This window comes from Diabrotica virgifera, chromosome 4 (assembly GCF_917563875.1).
Source record: "Diabrotica virgifera virgifera chromosome 4, PGI_DIABVI_V3a".
NCBI classification, from domain to species: domain Eukaryota; kingdom Metazoa; phylum Arthropoda; class Insecta; order Coleoptera; family Chrysomelidae; genus Diabrotica; species Diabrotica virgifera.
In genome coordinates, this window is record NC_065446.1 from 142,024,631 (window position 1) to 142,046,774 (window position 22,144).

Sequence of the window (22,144 nt, forward strand, 5' to 3'; positions counted from 1 at the left end):
ATGCAAAGTTTTTTTAATAGTAGATGTCTTTTTTATTATGTGATTTATATTGAAAAAATCTATAAATTATATATTAAATGAAAGAAGAATTTGAATTATTAAATTTAAATTGGTTATTTTTATCTAAAGTGAGTAAATAAGAATAAATTTCACTGAGATGTCTTACATCTGATTTTTTGTTTATTGAATTTTCTTCTTGAAAGATAAAAGCCATTTCCAAAAAGAGTCTTTTGTTATATGAGTTCTCAGAAGCTAGTACTTTAGTATATTGATAATCCATTGTATGACCCTCTTTGGAAACGTGTTCTGCTAAAGCACAACGTTCAGGATGTAGTCTAGAATCACTTTTATGTGATATTATTCGAGATGATAAAGTTCTCGAGGTGATACCTATATAGTTCATATTACAACTATGACAAGGTATACTATAAACTACATTGGAACAAGATAATGCAGGAGTTTTATCTTTCAGTCTAGTAAAAATTGAGCTTATAGATAATGTGATACTATTAGCTATTTTTATGTCACTAATTTGATTAAAGATTCTGCATAGCTTTGGTGTGATGTTCTTAATGTAAGGGAGTGAAAAATATTTAAAGTTAATGGGTTCCTGGTTTTCTGTAACATTAGTAAGATTATTTAAATTTTGGTTGTTAATAATATTATTATTTGTGTATGAGATGTCAGATGTGTTAAAAAGTAATTTCTTTATAAGGGTTTTTGGATAGGAATTGTCAGTGAATATATTAAATAATATTTTTAGATTTGTATTATGAAATGAGCTGTCTGATATTTTTAAAACCCTTGATTTCATTTGTTTTATTAAATTAACTTTTTGAGAAAATTTATGGTATGACCAATAATTCATATACCTACCTGAGCTTATTGGTTTTTGGTACCAGTCAATCATTAAGGTGTTTGTAGTAGTATTACGAATAAATTTAGTATCTAAGAAGGGTAGAGTACCATTTTCATCTTCTCTTTCTAAGGTAAATTGAATGTAAGGATCATAACTGTTGAAGATGAATAAGATTTCATCCAAGGCATTGGAAGGTAGGCTAAGTATTATGTCATCAACATATTTCTTAATAAAACAAAGGTCAAAAGGTAGTACTGGTATTACTACGTCTAACAAATCGTCCATCACACAACATGCAATAATAGGTGAAATTGTCGCTCCCATAGGAGTACCAAATTTTTGTGAATAATATTGATTATTAAAAGAAAAATAAGTGTTATTAAATAAAAAGCTAATTAAATTTAAGAAGGTGTCTTTCTCAATGTTACAGAAGTTACGAATAGAAGACCATTTTTTAATAATAGCTCTTAGAGCTGCATCTAAGTAAACATTACTAAAAAGGGACACGACATCTAAGCTTGCAATAACATAATTAGGTGGAAGTTTAAAGTTATTGAATTTGTTAGTAACTTCAAAAGAATCTTTTACGTAGTAATCATTATTAGTGTCATAAGCTTTAGTCAATATATCAGTTAAAAAAGAAGCCAAAAACTGTGTAGGAGCATTAATACAAGCTACTATAGGACGTACTGATAGTGTAGGTTTATGTATTTTAGGGAGAGCATAAAATTTTGGTGAAATACCACTATAACACATAAGTTTCTTTTTTGTATTAGGATCTATTTGGTTTGTATCTACTAGTGATTTTATTAATTTATTACATTTCTGTTGAATAGAAGAAGTTGGGTCCTTTGGTAAAATAGAATAGGCCTCTCTATTATTTAGTATATTTGAAGATAATTCTAAATATTGTTCTTTATATAAAATTACTGTTACATTACCTTTATCAGATTTTGTAACAACAATATTAGGATTATTTTTTAGAAAAGATTTAGTTTTAACTAGTAGTTTATGGTAAAAGACAGATGTGTTACCTTGGTACCTCCCATAATTGTGAATTTGATTAGTAATAATATTTGTAGATTTAGCTATCAGTACATTTCTTACAAGTGTATCAGATATAGACGAGGTTATGTTGTCGATACAAGATAACATATTTTTAATAGGAATGTGTATTCCTAGTATAGGTTCAATACTAAATTTGGGGCCAAGAGCCAAAAAACGAAAAATATCATCTGGTATCACAACCTCTGTTAGATTTTTTATCCAGTTTGGTTTAATATTTAACAAAATATCAACATTATCTTTATACAGCTTATCAAATTTCTTTAAGTTATTATTCTTAATTATGTGAAATTTACGGTTATATACTCGTTGTTGTTTTGATTGGAAATTTAAAAAAATTAATTCTGATGTTAAGTTAATAATGTCTATTTTAAATTTTGTTAAATCTGATTCTAATTTATTAATAAGTTTATGGTTAGATGTAATTTCAATATTTAGAACTTTAGATCCCATTTTATCACATAATCTTATAGATTCTTCAGTGTAGGTATTTTGTCTATGGATCAGTGATAGGATCGGTTTCGTACTATGTCTAATGTGTAGTGGAAGTGTGCCCGTTTTTCGGCATTTTTAGTGAGAGGAAACTATGGTGTTCTGGATTTTTGGTAACACAAAGATAGCAATTATTATTGATTTCAGTTAGCCTATTTGTTAAATACTGTCTATTTATGATTGTAGTTTCCCTGATGATGAAAATAAACATTTTCGAAAGCTTGAAACTATTATAAAGAGTTTTCTTTGAGATTGCTGCTACCCCAATATTTCAGCCTACACATTAGACATAGTACGAAACCGATCCTATCACTGATCCATAGACAAAATACCTACACTGAAGAATCTATAAGATTATGTGATAAAATGGGATCTAAAGTTCTAAATATTGAAATTACATCTAACCATAAACTTATTAATAAATTAGAATCAGATTTAACAAAATTTAAAATAGACATTATTAACTTAACATCAGAATTAATTTTTTTAAATTTCCAATCAAAACAACAACGAGTATATAACCGTAAATTTCACATAATTAAGAATAATAACTTAAAGAAATTTGATAAGCTGTATAAAGATAATGTTGATATTTTGTTAAATATTAAACCAAACTGGATAAAAAATCTAACAGAGGTTGTGATACCAGATGATATTTTTCGTTTTTTGGCTCTTGGCCCCAAATTTAGTATTGAACCTATACTAGGAATACACATTCCTATTAAAAATATGTTATCTTGTATCGACAACATAACCTCGTCTATATCTGATACACTTGTAAGAAATGTACTGATAGCTAAATCTACAAATATTATTACTAATCAAATTCACAATTATGGGAGGTACCAAGGTAACACATCTGTCTTTTACCATAAACTACTAGTTAAAACTAAATCTTTTCTAAAAAATAATCCTAATATTGTTGTTACAAAATCTGATAAAGGTAATGTAACAGTAATTTTATATAAAGAACAATATTTAGAATTATCTTCAAATATACTAAATAATAGAGAGGCCTATTCTATTTTACCAAAGGACCCAACTTCTTCTATTCAACAGAAATGTAATAAATTAATAAAATCACTAGTAGATACAAACCAAATAGATCCTAATACAAAAAAGAAACTTATGTGTTATAGTGGTATTTCACCAAAATTTTATGCTCTCCCTAAAATACATAAACCTACACTATCAGTACGTCCTATAGTAGCTTGTATTAATGCTCCTACACAGTTTTTGGCTTCTTTTTTAACTGATATATTGACTAAAGCTTATGACACTAATAATGATTACTACGTAAAAGATTCTTTTGAAGTTACTAACAAATTCAATAACTTTAAACTTCCACCTAATTATGTTATTGCAAGCTTAGATGTCGTGTCCCTTTTTAGTAATGTTTACTTAGATGCAGCTCTAAGAGCTATTAATAAAAAATGGTCTTCTATTCGTAACTTCTGTAACATTGAGAAAGACACCTTCTTAAATTTAATTAGCTTTTTATTTAATAACACTTATTTTTCTTTTAATAATCAATATTATTCACAAAAATTTGGTACTCCTATGGGAGCGACAATTTCACCTATTATTGCATGTTGTGTGATGGACGATTTGTTAGACGTAGTAATACCAGTACTACCTTTTGACCTTTGTTTTATTAAGAAATATGTTGATGACATAATACTTAGCCTACCTTCCAATGCCTTGGATGAAATCTTATTCATCTTCAAAAGTTATGATCCTTACATTCAATTTACCTTAGAAAGAGAAGATGAAAATGGTACTCTACCCTTCTTAGATACTAAATTTATTCGTAATACTACTACAAACACCTTAATGATTGACTGGTACCAAAAACCAATAAGCTCAGGTAGGTATATGAATTATTGGTCATACCATAAATTTTCTCAAAAAGTTAATTTAATAAAACAAATGAAATCAAGGGTTTTAAAAATATCAGACAGCTCATTTCATAATACAAATCTAAAAATATTATTTAATATATTCACTGACAATTCCTATCCAAAAACCCTTATAAAGAAATTACTTTTTAACACATCTGACATCTCATACACAAATAATAATATTAACAACCAAAATTTAAATAATCTTACTAATGTTACAGAAAACCAGGAACCCATTAACTTTAAATATTTTTCACTCCCTTACATTAAGAACATCACACCAAAGCTATGCAGAATCTTTAATCAAATTAGTGACATAAAAATAGCTAATAGTATCACATTATCTATAAACTCAATTTTTACTAGACTGAAAGATAAAACTCCTGCATTATCTTGTTCCAATGTAGTTTATAGTATACCTTGTCATAGTTGTAATATGAACTATATAGGTATCACCTCGAGAACTTTATCATCTCAAATAATATCACATAAAAGTGATTCTAGACTACATCCTGAACGTTGTGCTTTAGCAGAACACGTTTCCAAAGAGGGTCACACAATGGATTATCAATATACTAAAGTACTAGCTTCTGAGAACTCATATAACAAAAGACTCTTTTTGGAAATGGCTTTTATCTTTCAAGAAGAAAATTCAATAAACAAAAAATCAGATGTAAGACATCTCAGTGAAATTTATTTTTATTTACTCACTTTAGATAAAAATAACCAATTTAAATTTAATAATTCAAATTCTTCTTTCATTTAATATATAATTTATAGATTTTTTCAATATAAATCACATAATAAAAAAGACATCTACTATTAAAAAAACTTTGCATTGATTAAAACTGTTTTATTCTCATTTCGGAATTTTCCTATTTCAAAATTTAAAAAACATTTATTAAATAATTATAATTGGTTCAGTGGTGGTGACGTTTCCGTATGAATTCAAACAAAATTTAATAAAAATCGATATAACAATTGTTAGACATTTTCAAAAATGCCATTTGACATACATCATTTTTTAAAATATTTTACCATTTTTCAATTTATACTCGATTTTTAGAACAATTTTTTATATATAGTTTTTAATTTTAATTTTTATTTACGATTTGTACCAGGACAAAATTTCGTTTTATATGGCAGTGTTTAACAACTAGGCTCAACATCCTCAAATAATGTAAGTACAAACATATAAGTAACTCTTTAGTAAGATTGTTTTTTGATGTGCAGTGTTTTTAGTGAAAGTATTGACTCTGCATTTCTCAGAACAATTTTTTGTTGTTTTTGTGTTTTTGGGAATCCTCGACACCTGGTTTAGTGAGAGGAAACTATGGTGTTCTGGATTTTTGGTAACACAAAGATAGCAATTATTATTGATTTCAGTTAGCCTATTTGTTAAATACTGTCTATTTATGATTGTAGTTTCCCTGATGATGAAAATAAACATTTTCGAAAGCTTGGAACTATTATAAAGAGTTTTCTTTGAGATTGCTGCTACCCCAATATTTCAGCCTTGTTTTATATATATATATATATATATATATATATATATATATATATATATATATATATATGATTATTAATATTATATATATATATATATATATATATATATATATACAGGGTGTCCCAGACTAATTTAGCCACGCTATATCTCTTAAGGGATTCCCATCTCTAGTGTGGGCAGATCAACACGTGAAAAATCAGGCTCTCTAAAAATTCAATTTTTTGGCGAATAAGAAATAGTTTCTAAAGTGATTTTAGTTACAGTGTGTCAAAGACGATTAGTGTTAAGTGAAGTTATAGAAATAAACTTTTGAAACAGACTGTAAGTACAATAATATTAAATACAATACATAAACTTAAAACAACAAATACAATTTAATTCAACATCAAGCCAAAAAAGTAGATCATTAGAACGTTGATTACAAGCTCCAGAAACTGGAATTTTGAAAGTTAAAGGTGGGAACTGTTGAATCGAACTGCTCCAAAATAACGTAAAATAATTTAATTTAATTTAATTCAATTTAGGGGTAACACATTCGAAAGAGAAACATATTGCATGAGAAAATCATCTTCCTCTGGCGCGATAGGTGGGGAGGGTGATTTTATCGCGAGCAATTTCGGTAAGAAAATGAACCCCGACGATTACACATCCGACGATAATCGGAAAAGATATAGAGAAAATGAAGAGCAGTCTTTTTCGAAAAGCAAAAAAGTATCAAGAACCCCAGATAAAAGGAACACAGAGGAAGACAAACTAGACCAAATATTAAATATGATGGCAAACTTAACGAAAGAGACATAAGATCTGAAAATTCACGTAAAAGAAATTAAAGAGGAGCAAAGGCAATACAGAGAAGAAATGAGGGAACTCCGAATTGAATTAGAAGAATTAAGACAAGAGAATGGTGAAGTGCGAAGAGAAAATGAACACATGAAAAAGGAACTGGAAGATGTAAAAGTGCGCCTTGAAAGACTCGATAGAGCAAGAAAAGAAAATAATGTTATAGTACAGGGAATGACAATAGATACGGGAGATAGAAGATTACTAAAAGAAACAATGGAGAACTTTATGAAAAAAGAACTAGATATTAATATAAAGATAGAAGAAGCTGTGAAATTAGGAAACAAAACATGTTTAGTCAGATTGCCAAACAAAGAGGAAAAAATAAAAGTAATGGAAAATAAAAGAAAACTTAAAGAAGTAAAAGAAGAAAGAATATATATAAACAATGATTTAACGAAAGAGGAATTACAAATACAAAAAGAAATAGTCAAAATAGCAAATGATGAAATAAAGAAAGGAAAACGCGTCCAAATTAAGCACAACAAATTGATAATAGATGGACGGGAGAGGAAATGGAATAAGAACAAGAATCAGTTGGATGAGGTTTTTCAAAACGTTTCAAAAAACTAGCAACTGATGAGAGAATACAAGACAATACTTATTTGGCGACGGACGAGGCAAATTAAAAGAAATGAGTGCAGATAAATTGATGTATCACAAAAAAGAAATAAATAAGAGCAGACAAGGAAACAAAAATACAAGACGAAAACAAAAAAATAAAAAACATAAAGAACTGAAAATAAGCACATGGAATATAAGAACGATGTTGGCACCAGGAAAAATGCTAGAAATAAGCAAAGAACTAGCAAAGTATAAAATAGATATTGCAGCACTGCAAGAGATACGGTGGGAGGGACAAGGACAGATTGATAAACAAGACTTTACACTATTATACTCAGGAGGAAAGAAGCAAGGACAAAAAGGAGTGGGATTCATGATTCTAGGACAGCTAAGAGAAAAAGTCATAAACTTTAAACCGATATGTGAAAGAATTGCGTATGTAAGAATAAATAATAAACCATTCAATATATCACTATTAAACCTATACGCACCTACAGAAACAAGCAACACAGACGATAAAGACAATTTTTATGATAAGATAGAAGAAGAGATGGAAAAAATACCCAAAGAAGATGTTATAATTATACTAGGAGACCTCAATGCCCAGATTGGAAAAGAAGATTTTTTACAGCAAATTGCAGGAAAACACACAGTACACAAAAACACTAATGATAATGGTCTAAGACTATGTAACCTAGCAACAAGAACAAACATGATAATAAGCTCAACAAAATTTGAACACCCTAAAATGCATAAAGTAACATGGAGGTCACCTGATCAGAAAACGTATAGCCAAATTGATCACATACTAATAAACAAAAGAAAACAATCTTCAATGAAGGACGTGAGAACTTTCAGAGGTGCGTGTGCGGATTCAGACCACTATATGGTCGCAGCCACCATAAGACAAAAAGTTAAAATCCAAACTAAACAGAAAAATCAACAGAAAAAATGGAATGTCAATAAATTGCAGAATGCAGATATTAGAAAAAAATATGAAGAAGAAGTAACAGTGCAAATAAGAGAGAAATATAAAGCAGAGGACATCAAATCAGAATGGGACATGATCAAAAAGTCAATAGAAGAAGCTGCAAAAAAGCAGGTAGGCAAACACCAGAAGAAAACAAAAAACGAATGGTATAACAACGAATGTAAAGAACTAACAGCACAAAAGGTGCAAGCAAGAATTAAATGGCTGAGAACGGATAAAGAGGAAGACAGAGAAAGTTATGAAAAATTAAGAAAGGACGCTAAGAAAATTATAAGACAAAATAAAAGAAGATGGGCAGATGAAAAGATGCAAGAAATAGAACAGGAAAGAACAAATAGAAACACGAAACATTTCTATAAAAATATTAAAGAACAAACCAAAAAATACAAAGGTAAAACAAACGGAATAAAAAATAAAGAGGGAATAGTCATTGTAGAAGACACTGAATATAGGCAGGTATGGGCAGATCACTACAGAGAACTCTTGACGGAGGAATACACTGGAGAAGAAATGCACGAAGAGGAAACGGTGGACGAAGATGCAGACGAAATACACATTGCAGTCTCAAAAGAGCCAACAATAGATGAACTCGAGGAAGTAATACAGAAGAGCAAAAATGGAAAAGCTCCAGGAAAAGACGAAATTAACATGGAACTTATAAAATATGGAGGAAAGGAACTGAAGGAAAAAATACTATCACTATTGAAAAATATATGGAAGGAAGAGAAGATGCCAGAGGACTGGGAGATAGGGCAGGTAATAACAATACATAAAAAGGGAGACCAACAAATTTGTGAAAATTATAGAGGAATAACACTACTAAGCACAACATATAAAATATTGACTTCGATAATAAGAAAAAGATTGTCAAAGATCACGAAGAAGAGAGTGGGACAGTACCAATGTGGATTCACAGAAGGAAGATCAACAATAGATGCTATACACACAATAAAACAAATAATGGAAAAAGCAAATGAATACAAACTGCAATTAGAAATGCTATTCATCGATTTCAAACAGGCATTTGATTCGATTAAGAGAAAACAACTAATGATTGCCCTGGAAAAATTAAAAATCCCACATAAACTCAGAAAATTAATAAATATGACAATGAGAACTACCAAAATTAGCATAAAGACGCAAAGAGGCGAGACAGATGAATTCATTATAAATAAAGGAGTGAAACAAGGGGATGCCTTATCCACGACACTGTTTAATCTAGCTTTAGAATATGTACTACGAAATATAAACAAAGGAAACCTAAGAACAAGAGGTGGACAAATAATCGCATATGCAGACGACATTGTTATTATTGCAAAAAATAGAAACATAATGAAAGAAATGATAGAAGAAATAAAAGAGAAAGGGGAGACAATGGGACTCACATTAAATGAAGAAAAGACGAAAATATTAAGACTAGGGAAACCAGCAATAAAAGGAAAAACCAAAATAGGAAATTCAGAGTTTGAAGATGTAGAACATTTCAAATACCTAGGAGTGACAATAAGCAAAACGGGTGAAAGAATACCAGAAATAAAAGAAAAAATATTGGCAGCGAATAAAGCTTATTTTGCAAATAAAACACTACTTAAAAGCAAAATACTGTCTATTAAAACCAAGATGAGAATGTATAACACCATAATTAGACCAATATTATTATACGCAGCAGAAACAATGACGATGACTAAAAAAGATGAAGAAAACTTAAGAATAGTGGAGAGAAAGATCATGAGAACCATACTGGGACCAATCAGAACAGAGCAAAATGAATATCGAAGCTGAACAAATGCAGAGATTAAGAAAGTACTAAAAGAAGATATCGTGACCAAAATAAAGCAATGCAGAGTTAGATGGTTAGGTCACATCTGGCGGGCAGGAGATGAAGCAGTGACATATGCTATGATAGAATGGAATCCAGGAGGAAGAAAGAAAAGAGGAAGACCAAGATCAAAGTGGTTGCAAGAAGTTGAAGAAGACTTAAAAAACGCAGGAGTCAGAGAATGGCGGGGAAAAACTAGAGATAGGAAAAAATGGAGAGAAATCGTTAAGAAGATAACATAAGCAAAAGGGACTGATCCTCCTAAGAAATAGGATCTAGAAAGCTTACGCGACTTAGCCCCATATCGGGGTGTACAGTCACTATATATATATATATATATATATATATATATATATATATATATATATATATATATATATATATATATATATATATATATATATATATCTCTTAAACGAATAGAGATTTTCGAATGGGACAAAAAGTGGTCTATTCTACTTGTAATAGACTGTAATATGGCGTACAAAAAAATCATCCCCTAAATATCCATCCCTTAGTTACAACCCCTAACTTTAATTTTTTTAATAGCACCCTGTATATTTTTTTATAGTTTTGGATGTGGTCTTTTCGTAAATAAAATCGGTTCGTAAATAACGAAGAAACTATCAGTTTATTTTTGTTAATTGTGTGTCCCAGACTAATTTATCCAGGCTATATTTCTTAAACAAATAGAGATTTTCGAATAGGACAAAAACTGATCTATTCCATTTGTAATGCACTTTCATATGGCGTAGAAAAAATTCATCCCCTAAATATTCATCCCTAACTTACAGGGTGCAATTTAAAAAATAAAGTTAGGGGTTGTAACTAAGGGATGAATATTTAGGGGATAATTTTTTTTCTACGCCATATTAAGGTGTATTACAAATGTAATAGATCAGTTTTTGTCCCATTCGAAACTCTCTATTCGTTTAAGAAATATAGCCTGGATAAATTAGTCTGGGACACATAATTAACAAAACTAAACTGATATTTTCTTGGTTATTTACGAGCCGATTTTATTTTCAAAAAATGTGTTGAATAGACGATAGAAGACCACATCCAAAACTATAAAAAAATATACAGGGTGCTATTAAAAAAATTAAAGTTAGGGGTTGTAACTAAGGGATAAACATTTGGGGGATGATTTTTTTCTACGCCATATTAAAGTCTATTATAAGTACAATAGATCACTTTTTGTCCCATTCGAAAATCTCTATTCGTTTAAGAGATATAGCGTGGCTAAATTAGTCTGGAACACCCTGTATATGCTAGTCAAAGTCCCCCCCATTCGTATCTTTTGAACGGTTATACTTATAATAGTAAAATTTAGAGGATGGAAATAAACGGACGTAGGCTTCTCAACTAGGCATAACAGGGGACGTAGTAATGACAGATGACGTTACAGAGCCACTGTGATCGATAATTTTAAACGGGACCTTGTGGCAAGTGATACCTCGTTCGAAAGGTATTCAAAATACCTATTCAGTCCTACTAATTTTTTGGATTTAAGTTGATTTTGATTTTGGTGAATAAATTAAATAAATATAAAATTGTAGTTTCGCATTTAATTAATAAAAATTCAAATACAGTCGTCTATCAAGTCTCTTAGTGATTAGACGTGTTTGATTTAAAAGTCGATTCACTAATTGCCGCAAAAAATACAGTTTGTTTACCTTTTACTCATTTATTTGGTTAAGTTTTTTGGATTTCTACAAGTAAGTCGATTCATTACTTAATTTGTCCTGGGGAATTATACCTACTTAAAAATCCGACTTCTGTCTGGGACGGATGTCGGGAACTTCACCTGGCGGCGGGAAGCCGCCGCGATCTTCAAATATAAGAATCGAGGATATCAGGGTTCTGGATGGCATGGAACTCGACGATTCAAATGTAAATATTAATCAAGATGGTTTTCGTGGATTTACAGAAGCCGATAAGAATAATATTGCAACAGGGGACAAAAATCAAGTTTTTCCAGCAGATAATGATAACAATAAAAGCTCATTAACAACAACAGCAAGTAATTTAGACCAGCCAAACCAGTCTTTCAAACGCGATATTTCCATTAATAATCGATTTACATCAAGAGATACAGGTCCGTACTTAATTTTTGTGGAACACGAAGTTTTGAATGTGGGAAGATTGCATCCAATGAGACTTTGTGAAAAACTGTTAGCACTTTCGGAATACGAAAAATCGATCTTAGAAATTAGTAGCGTGGGTCGTAACAGACTTAAAATTGAAGTTAATTCAGGGTTAGTTGCGAATAAACTGATAGCTTATATCCCCTCACATTTAACTGAAAAAAAAGGTATTGTGAGATCGGTCGATACATATCTGACTGAAAATGATCTTGTTAAAGTTATAAAATCAGAGTGTTCTGTTCGTAAGGTTCAAAGAATGTTTCGAAAAGTAATAAAAGACGGAGTGATTGAAAAAATCCCCCGTCAAATGATAATTGTCACATTTGCAGGGAACAAAATTCCCCAATTTATTTATATAAATAAAGTGAGATGTCCTGTAGACACGTACGTTCATCCTGTTATGCAATGTTACAATTGTCTTCGTTACGGTCACTCTGCATCTCAATGTAAAGGAAAAAAAGAAATGCCGAAACTGCGGCAAAGAAAATGATAACGAATGCACTCAATGTGATAACTTCTGCATTTTTTGTAACTCTAATTCACACAACTCGACAAATCGAGATTGTTCAGAGTATAAAAAACAAAAACGAACTAAGGAAGCAATGGCACACCTTAATATTTCTTTCAAAGAGGCCGAAAAAGTTATTGACAATCCTGCCTACACTAGTATTGTTCAAAAAAACAGATTTGCTCCGTTACTGTCATCCACTACTGAATTCCCTTCATTAGTTTCCAGGCCAAATACCTATTCCAATATTGCTCAAAGCTCATCAAAACATTACCCTTCCATTGCAAATATTTCAAATACTGCAGCTTCTACTAGAAAAAAACGAAAAATACACCCATCGTCTCCTACGCTTATTACCGCTCCAAGCGAATTTAGCTTTTGTGCTAGCCCCGTATTCCAGTTCGGAAACTATAATAAAAATGTATCTAAAAATAACGATGAACATCTTAAAAATGAATTCGCTACTACTTTGAAGGATTCAATCAATAATTTCTTTTCAGACATTCCTGCTCGAAACCCTGCGATTAATAGTTCAGTTCCCTCTATACAAGATGTAGAAAATATAATTAACAGCGTGATTAAACATTTCTTTACCTGATATGGCCGGTTTAAAAATTGTCCAGTGGAACGCTAGATCAGCGTACTCTAATAAAAACTCTATTACGCAACTTTTTACAGAAGAACACTTTGATATAGCTCTTATTTCGGAAACTTGGTACAAACCTAAGTATGAAATGTCCTTACAGGGATTTAATATTATTAGAAAAGATAGACGTAATAAACGAGGTGGAGGTGTTAGCATAATTATCTCTAATAATATTAAATACAATAATATAGTATTCAACCAAACATTTAATAAAAATATTGAAGTTTGTGGCATTGATATTGATGTCAATGGCACCAAAATATCTGTGGTTAGTATTTATCATCCAGGTAGCATTGCAGTCACAGTGAACGACTATGTTTCTCTTTTTCAACAAATTCCGCATAATTTTATTATTGGTGGCGACTTTAACGCCCATCATGGAGCCTGGGGCTCTGTAAACAATGATCATAGCGGTAACATACTTATGGAAGCTTTAGAATACTTCGACAACTTTATCATTGCAAACGACGGATCTCCTACCAGAGTATCTGCCCCTGGCTCTCCTCCATCATGTGTTGATCTTACCCTCATTTCGTCCAACTTTAGCTCACAATTCTCTTGGTCTGTTAAAGCAGATACGTATGGCTCTGACCATTATGCTATCACATTTGTGTTACAACAACTCAGAATTGATAATATTAATATTACCCCCATTCATAAATGGTCTATGCGAGAAGCTGATTGGGCATTGTTTCAAACAAAAATTGATAAAGATTTCTCCGAGATTCCGCTTTTCAACAATACTAACGAAATGATAAACTTTATCACCAATTCAATGACATCCTCGGCGGATTCAGCTCTTAAAAAAACTTACCCCTTCTCTCCTAAAAAGGCTCCTCATCCCCCTTGGTGGGATGAGGAATGTCAACAGTTAGTTACCCAAATGAAGGTATTTACAAAACGTACAAGTGCAATATGATAACTTCAAATTATATCAATGTAAAAAAAATAGATGCGCTCTGCAAAAGAACCTTTAAATTGAAAGCCAAACAGGCTTGGGCAGACTATTGTTCTCAACTTAATAGGAATTCAAATCCCTCGGAAATTTGGCGCCGGATTAATAGATTTCAAAAGAAGAAAAATGATATCCAACCATGTGAAGAAGATGAGGCGGAAATACTTTTTCATAAATTAGCTCCAAGTTTTGTTAGTCCTTACATTCACTACACACCCACCAGTAATCATGATCATTCTCTTCTAGCCCCAGTTACACTAAGAGAGTTAGAACTTAATATATCAAATCGTCAAAACTTACCGCTCCAGGCTTAGATGGCATCAATTACATGATGATTAAAAAGCTCCCTGACTCGGCGAAACACTTTCTTTGCAAAATATATAACAATATACTTTCAGGAGATACGGATTACCCCTCACTAAAACAGTGTCTAATTATTCCTATTCCTAAGGTCAGTGACAACAAAGCTCTGCGACGCATTTCTCTAATGTCTTGTGTATTAAAAACTTTGGAAAGAATTATCAAACTCAGATTAGAATGGTGGTTAGAAAATAATAACATCCTCCCCCAATCCCAGTTTGGTTTTCGGCGAGGTAAAGGTACTCTCGACTGTGCAGCCAATCTTGCAACGGAAATTCAGTTGGCTTTTTCAGAAAACCATTATTCAGCTGCCTTATTTTTAGATATCTCTAGTGCTTATGAAAGCGTGCTGTTGGATTGTTTATATGAAAAGTTAACATACATCCATATACCACCACAATTTGCATTTGTTCTTATTAATATGTTCCTCAGACGACAGATCTTTATAAAATGCAATACAAATACTCTAGGTCCTAGAGAGGTTAACTCTGGTCTGCCACAGGGGTCGGTGTTGAGCCCGCTTCTATTTAATATCTATACCCTCGATGTTCACAACCTTGGTATGAACGCAAGAATTTTACAATATGCTGACGATTTTTCTATATACACTACTCATAAAAACTACTCTCAATGTGTTAGTAATCTTAAGTATATAGTGCATTGCTGCTTTAAATACTTTCCTGAACAGGGATTTGAAATATCACCTCATAAATCTGCTATTGTATTTTTTACCAGACACCAATTGCCAGAACTTAATAGCCTTACAATTCAAAATCACACTATACCTGTTTGCAAAACATACACATATTTGGGTATCACATTTGATTGCAAACTGACCTGGTCTGATCACATATCAAGATGCATTAAGAAAAGTGAAAAAAGTCTTAATATCCTAAGAGCAATTAACAGATATCATTGGGGCGCTGACCCTAACATTAACTTGATTTTCTACCGAGCGTACACTCGATCTATCCTAGATTATGGTTGTTTCTTGTATGGATCAGCCACTAATTCCAGACTTTCACAAATAGATAGGGTACAGTTCAAGGCTCTACGCATTGTTCTTGGTGCATTTAAATCCACTCCCACAGCTGCGCTCCTTGCAGAGTGTGGCGAACCTCCCATGCAACTTCGACGACAGTTACTAGCTGAAAAATTCGTCGTTAAACAAAAACGATTTACACACAACGACCTTATTAAAAATTTAGGCATCTTAACTGCATATAGCTACACTAATAAATACTGGCACAACAGAAACTGTCCCCCTCTAGCTGATGCATTTGCAACAGTCTCAAACATCGAACTACGTGATGATTCTGGTTTGCCGTTCTTCACGGCTAAATTCGATATATGTCTTACACAACCAAATATTATTTTTCCAGAATATAATGATAACCCAGCAATTAATAACATATCTATGCAAATAGAATTAGAGAAATTAGGTAATGTACATAAATTTTTTACAGATGGATCCAAATCCCCTACTGGAACAGGATGTGCAGTGTACAGGGAAAACACAAACGAAAGTTTGTTGTTTAAACTAAACAAAAACTCTACAATCTTTACAGCAGAGGCACTTGCTATATTTAAGGCTTTGGATTGGGCAAACAATTCACTGCTACCCTTGTCAAACTTGGCTATAATATCGGATTCGAAATCTGTTTTATCAGCTCTGGTGTACCCGGTTACCTCCATATACAATAACTCAATAATCGTGGAAATTTTGACAACCTTAAGAGCCTTAGATTATAAACAGATAAATACATTCTTCATATGGGCCAAAGGGCATTCCTCCATAACGGGAAACGAAACAGCTGACAAACTGGCAAAAAGAGCTATCACTGATGGCAAACAAGCCCCCGAATTAACGCTACAAGACGCATTATTTATATGTAAGCAAAACTTAAGAACTAAATGGGCAGACAAATGGACAACAATTAGATCTAACAATGCATTTCAGTACTGCACGCTTTTTCCAACACTTCCTTCTACAAAGCTTGCTAAAAGAAGCCATCCCAATAGAAAAATTAACACCAAATACATTAGGTGCCTCTTTGGACACGGAGCAGTCAACTCTAAGCTTTATAAGATGAAATTGGCCACATCCCCCCTCTGTGACTGCAGTGACAGTTTTGACGACTTTAATCACTGGATTTTTCAATGCAGTCATAATTCTAATGCCACCTCTTACCTTATTACGGAACTAACGAAACTAAAAATCCCGTTTCCTCAAAATTATCTTTCCATTATGCTGGAGTGCATCCATAATCCCGAAGTAAGAGCTATTTTTTTGTAACTTTTTAGGTCGTACGAGGAGACGCTTATAATTTCCTCAACTTTTAGGTCTGTATCAACCAATCCAAATTTTATTCAGTTAGGTATTAAATATATATGTATAGATTTGTAAAAACTGTATTTGTACCAAATAATTGTATTCAGTTACTGTATTTATATGTACAGATTTGTAAAAATTGTATTTGTACCAAATTGTGTTCAGTTATATGTATAGTCTTTTAAATGTTATAAATTTTCGTGGCAAAACGGGTTCCTCCCAAAGCCAATAAACCAAAAAAAAAAAAAAAATTCAAATATTCGCCTATGGTTTTTTTTGTCAAACAAGTTGATGTTTTTCAGTTCTCTAGTAGTTTTTACGTCAACCAGTCAATATATATACATTAGCACTTCGAGCCAAGCAGGCTCATGGCTTGGTTTACAATCTTCCTCCATTCTTGCTTGTTCTTCGCTTGTTCTTTCCAATTGGTTGCAGTGAGATACCTCAGGTCATCATTAACTTCATGGCTCCATCTGGTCCTAGGTCTTCCTTTTCTCTTTTTACCACCTATTGTAGCGCTTAACATGATTTTAGGCATTCTAACTTGGGCCATTCTTTGGACATGTCCTAACCATCTAAGTCTTTGTGATCTTACAACTGCAATTATATTAGGCTCCTTATACAATTCTTCTAACTCCTTGTTTGTTCTTCGTGTCCACTGATTGTTGATCATTTTCCTCCCAAATATCCTTCTAAGTATTTTTCTTTCCCATACTTATAACATTGATTGCTCGGTTTTTGTCATAGTCCAGGTTTCTGAGGCATACGTAACTATTGGTCGTATCACAGTTTTATACGTTCTTAATTTAGCTGCTTTGGATATATTTTTGCTTCTGAGTATTCTATTGAGTACATACATGCAACGATTCCCTGACATTAACCTTTTGTGTATTTCTTCCCGGATATTTGGTTTACTAGAAAATAAGGTCCCTAAATATTCAAATCTCTCTACCCTTTCAAATTTATACATTTTTCCTTCATTCGTTGTTATCATTAAATATTGCCCTTGTTCAATTTTTTTGTCGGTCCATTCCATGTACTTAGTTTTTGTTTCATTTATATAAAGTCCTTTTTCTCGAGCTGCCTTTTCTAGTCGTTCTACTACCTCTTTTAATTGTTCCTTACTTCTGGATAGAATTACTACATCATCCGCGAATGCCAAACATTGATGTTTTTTATGATATATGTGTCCTGATCTGTTAATATTAGCCCCTTTTATTATCATTTCCAATACTACATTAAATAGCAGTGATGACAACGGATCCCCCTGTCGTACTCCTTCTTTCACTTCAAAATTTTCTGTTAGTTTGTTATTTACTTTTACTCTATTTTCTGTTTTCGTAAGTGTAAGCTTTATCATTCTTATTATTTTTGGTGAAACTTCTAGATTTTTTAACACTTTAAATATTTCTTTTCTTTTTATTCTATCAAAAGCTTGCTTAAAATCTATGAAGAGTGCCATTGTTGGTTTATTATATTCATAGCTCTCAGCTTGTATTTCTATTAAAGTAAAGATGTTGTCTATAGTACTTCTCCCTTTTCTAAAGCCACACTGGTATTCACCTATGCTATTGTTAAGACTTCTTGCTAGCTTGTTTTTGATGTGGACTGCTAATATCTTATATATTACATTTAATAGTGCCACACCCCTATAATTTTGACATTCTGCTTTGTCCCCGTTTTTATAAAGAGGACATATCACTGCTTGCTTCCACTCCATTGGTAGTTCTTCCCTTTCCCATATGTTTTTTTAGTAATTTGTGTATTTTGTCTGTCAGCTGCGCTCCTCCATATTTTAACATTTTCGCTGTTATAGAATCACTTCCAGGACATTTATAGTTTTTTAGATTCTTAATAATAATTTCAACTTCATTTAGGGACGGTGCTAGATCTTCCCTACTATATCTTTGCATATTCATTATTTCGTCTGTGTATCCTTCATTATCGTGATTTATGTGTTCTTCATTTCTATCATCTGTGCCTTCTTCATTGTAATTATTTGTATACTCCCCGTTTAACAATTCATCAAAATATTGTTTCCATCGTTTTAATATTTCTTGGTAATCAAATATCATTTTTCCTTCTTTATCTTTGTAATAAATGGGCTGTGGTTTATATTCTCTTTTTTGATTTTTAATGCCTTGATATAAATTTCTAATAAGATTATTTTTGTAGTTCTCTTCAATGTCTTTCAACTTATCTTCATAAAATTTTCTCTTTTTATTTCGTAAAATTGCGCTGGTTTTTCTTCTTTGCTCTATGTAAAGCGTTTCCGCTGTTTTTGATTTCAGTCTTAGACTTTCTAATCGTAGCTTGTTCCGTTTCTCTATTTCTAGTTTGCATTCATCGTCTAACCATGCCTTTTGTTGTTTCTTGATTGGCTTGTTAGTATCATCTGCTACGGCTTTTAAAGTATTTTTAATTAAGTCCCATGTTTGTTCTACATTGTCATTTTCTGTAACAAGTTCCAGTTTCTTGTTAAGTGTCAACTGGTATACCTTTTTTTCTACTTCTGTTTGTAACCTGACTAGCTTGTTTATCATACGTTTTTCTCTGTTTCTGTTTCTATTTATTGGTATTACTTGTTTCATTTTTATTCCCACTAAAAAGTGGCCTGAGTCTATATCTGGCCCTCTATATGCATTATGCTTTTTTCTACATCCTTCTCTATTAAAACATGGTCTATTTGGTTTACCGTTTGACCGTCAGGCGATCTCCAAGTGCCCTTGTGTATCTCCTTTCTCTGGAAGTAGGTACTTTTTATTAAAAGGTTTTTTTCCCTTGCAAAGTCGATGAGCATGTGTCCATTTTGATTCGTTGTTGAATGCAAGCTGTATTTTCCTATAGTAGGCATAAATATGTCCTCTCTACCTATTTTGGAATTGGTATCTCAAGGTCATTGGTCAACCAGTCAAGGTCCCATTTAAAATTATCGGCCACAGTGGCGCTGTAGTCATCTGTCACTATTACGTTACCTGTTATGACTAGTTAAGAAGCCTAATTACAAAATAAATAAAGATATAAAAAGCCCGAAGAGGAGTAAAATAGATTATTATTATTAAGATTAATATAGTAGCAGTACGACATGGGTGTCTGAACGACTACCCCGCGAAACAACATCTTCTTAACTTTACGTTTATGGATGTTGTAAACTTTAAATAAAAGTATAGTTTAGAGTCAGTGTTTTCCTAAGTTCCGATAGTTGGCTCCCTTTCCGTCCCTTAAGGACCCAACACGACAACCTGTACGTATGCGGTTGAGTGTCCGCCTGGTTCTCCAGTCCAGGTTCATTCCATTAGGTCGTTCTGGATGTAGGGGGAACAGTTCGGGTGGTTCGACGCTGACATTTCTCATAAACTTTTTTATTGATTTAAGCCGGCTGGTTCCTGGCGGTTCGTCAAACCCGTATAATTGGTGCCTTTCATCGAAAGTTTGCCTGCACTTCTCCACATATTATGAGGCCATATGAGACCTACGGTCATCTGGTGATGCGAATCCAGCTGCCCGGTACAGTAGGGGTAGAGAGGTAGGCTTCATACAACCGGTAATTATTCTACATGTTGCATTTAACGCCGTGGTGACTTGTTGGGCGTGTCTAGATCTACCCCAGACGGGACAAGCATATTCCCCTGTTGAGAAACATAAGGCCTCAGCTGTTGACTTTAAGACCTGGGGGTTTGCACCCCCGACGAAGACGAAAAATCTCCTATACAAAGTTTACTGTAATAAAACAATTGAAACTAATTGAAATAAAACAATAAAAAATATTTTAAGTCTAAGAATTTTCTTCAAAGGTAGAATTATTGCATCGCGGTAATTTCCCTTAAATAGGCAGGCTTGTTGATGTTTGATTCAAAGTTGTGACTGCATAGCTCCACCGATGACGCTTGATAGGTAGAAATAGCTATCTCGAGATGGTGGTCCAACTCTGGATCAAATAAAAACAAAAACTGCCTTTCCCCCTTGAATAATTTTAATTACACAATTGATTTTGGAACGAAACGTCGAAGATCAGGTCCTTATGGACCTGGTCTTAATGATAGGAGTGACACAGTGGAACCGTCTTAAGAGGTCTAGCTGTCTGAAATGCTCACAAATGGACCCTGCAACCATGTAAGATTAAGACTAAGATGGGTAGGCCACGTGGTACGGAATGATGACGACAGACTGATTAGCAGTGTTTTGGGAAAAACCAGACGGTCGTAGAAGACCGTCAGGACAGCTTAGAAAAAGGTGGAAAGATGCAGTCTGAGAATACCTGGAGAAGATGGAGGTGAGACCATGAGAAATAGTAGCACAGGATCGGAACCAATGGAAAACAATAGTAAACGCGGCAAAGACTCACGGCCAGTTGTAAAAGCCAAAGATGATGATGATGAACCATATAAGATGGAATTTTCATTACAATCAATTGTGGTTTAATCCCAAATAAATGCAGTATATAACTAATGGTAGGGGAGCCCAAGCGGGGTTTTTTGCAGTTACTCGAGCGCGTCAGATTATCATATGGGGAGAAACCTGGTACCCAGCAGATGTACCTCTACCATATATTGGATCTTAACACAGGGGAGTTTGTTAAGGGGGGCCCGAAAAAAAATCTATCCTTAAAAAAACTCGAAATTCTCAGATTAAGATAAGGTAAGTTAAGTACATGCAAAAGAGTGTATATTTCAAAAATCTGACGATTTGAGCTGGGCGTAAGGAAATGGGTGAGTCCCAAGGTTTCACAAGAAAAAAGCGAATATTTCGCGAAATTAATGACATATCGAAAAACTAAAAAATATGTTCTCAATATTTTTTAAAAATCTATCGAATGATACCAAACACGACTTCCCACGGAGAGGGGTGGGGGGTAAATTTAATATTTTAAATACGAATCCCGAGATATTTCGCGAAATGAATATCAGATCGAAAAACTGTAAAATACATTTATTTAATATTTTTGAAAAATCTATCGAATGGCACCAAATACGACCCCCACGGAGGTGGGGTGGGGGTTACTTTAAAATCTTAAATAGGAGCCCCTATTTTTTATTGCAGATTTCGATTCCTTACGAAAAAATAAGTAACTTTTATTCGAAACATTTTTTCGAATTATGCATAGATGGCGTCATAATCGGAAAAAACGATTGTTGGAAATGGAAAATTAAATTAA

At 32.7% G+C, this 22,144-nt stretch overlaps 1 protein-coding gene across 1 annotated transcript in view; it reads left to right on the plus strand.

Annotated features, from left to right (window-relative positions):
* Positions 1-22,144, plus strand: part of LOC126883169 (E3 ubiquitin-protein ligase parkin) — a 319,547-nt gene that overhangs the window by 191,776 nt on the left and 105,627 nt on the right. The gene's annotated exons all lie outside the window — the stretch shown is intronic.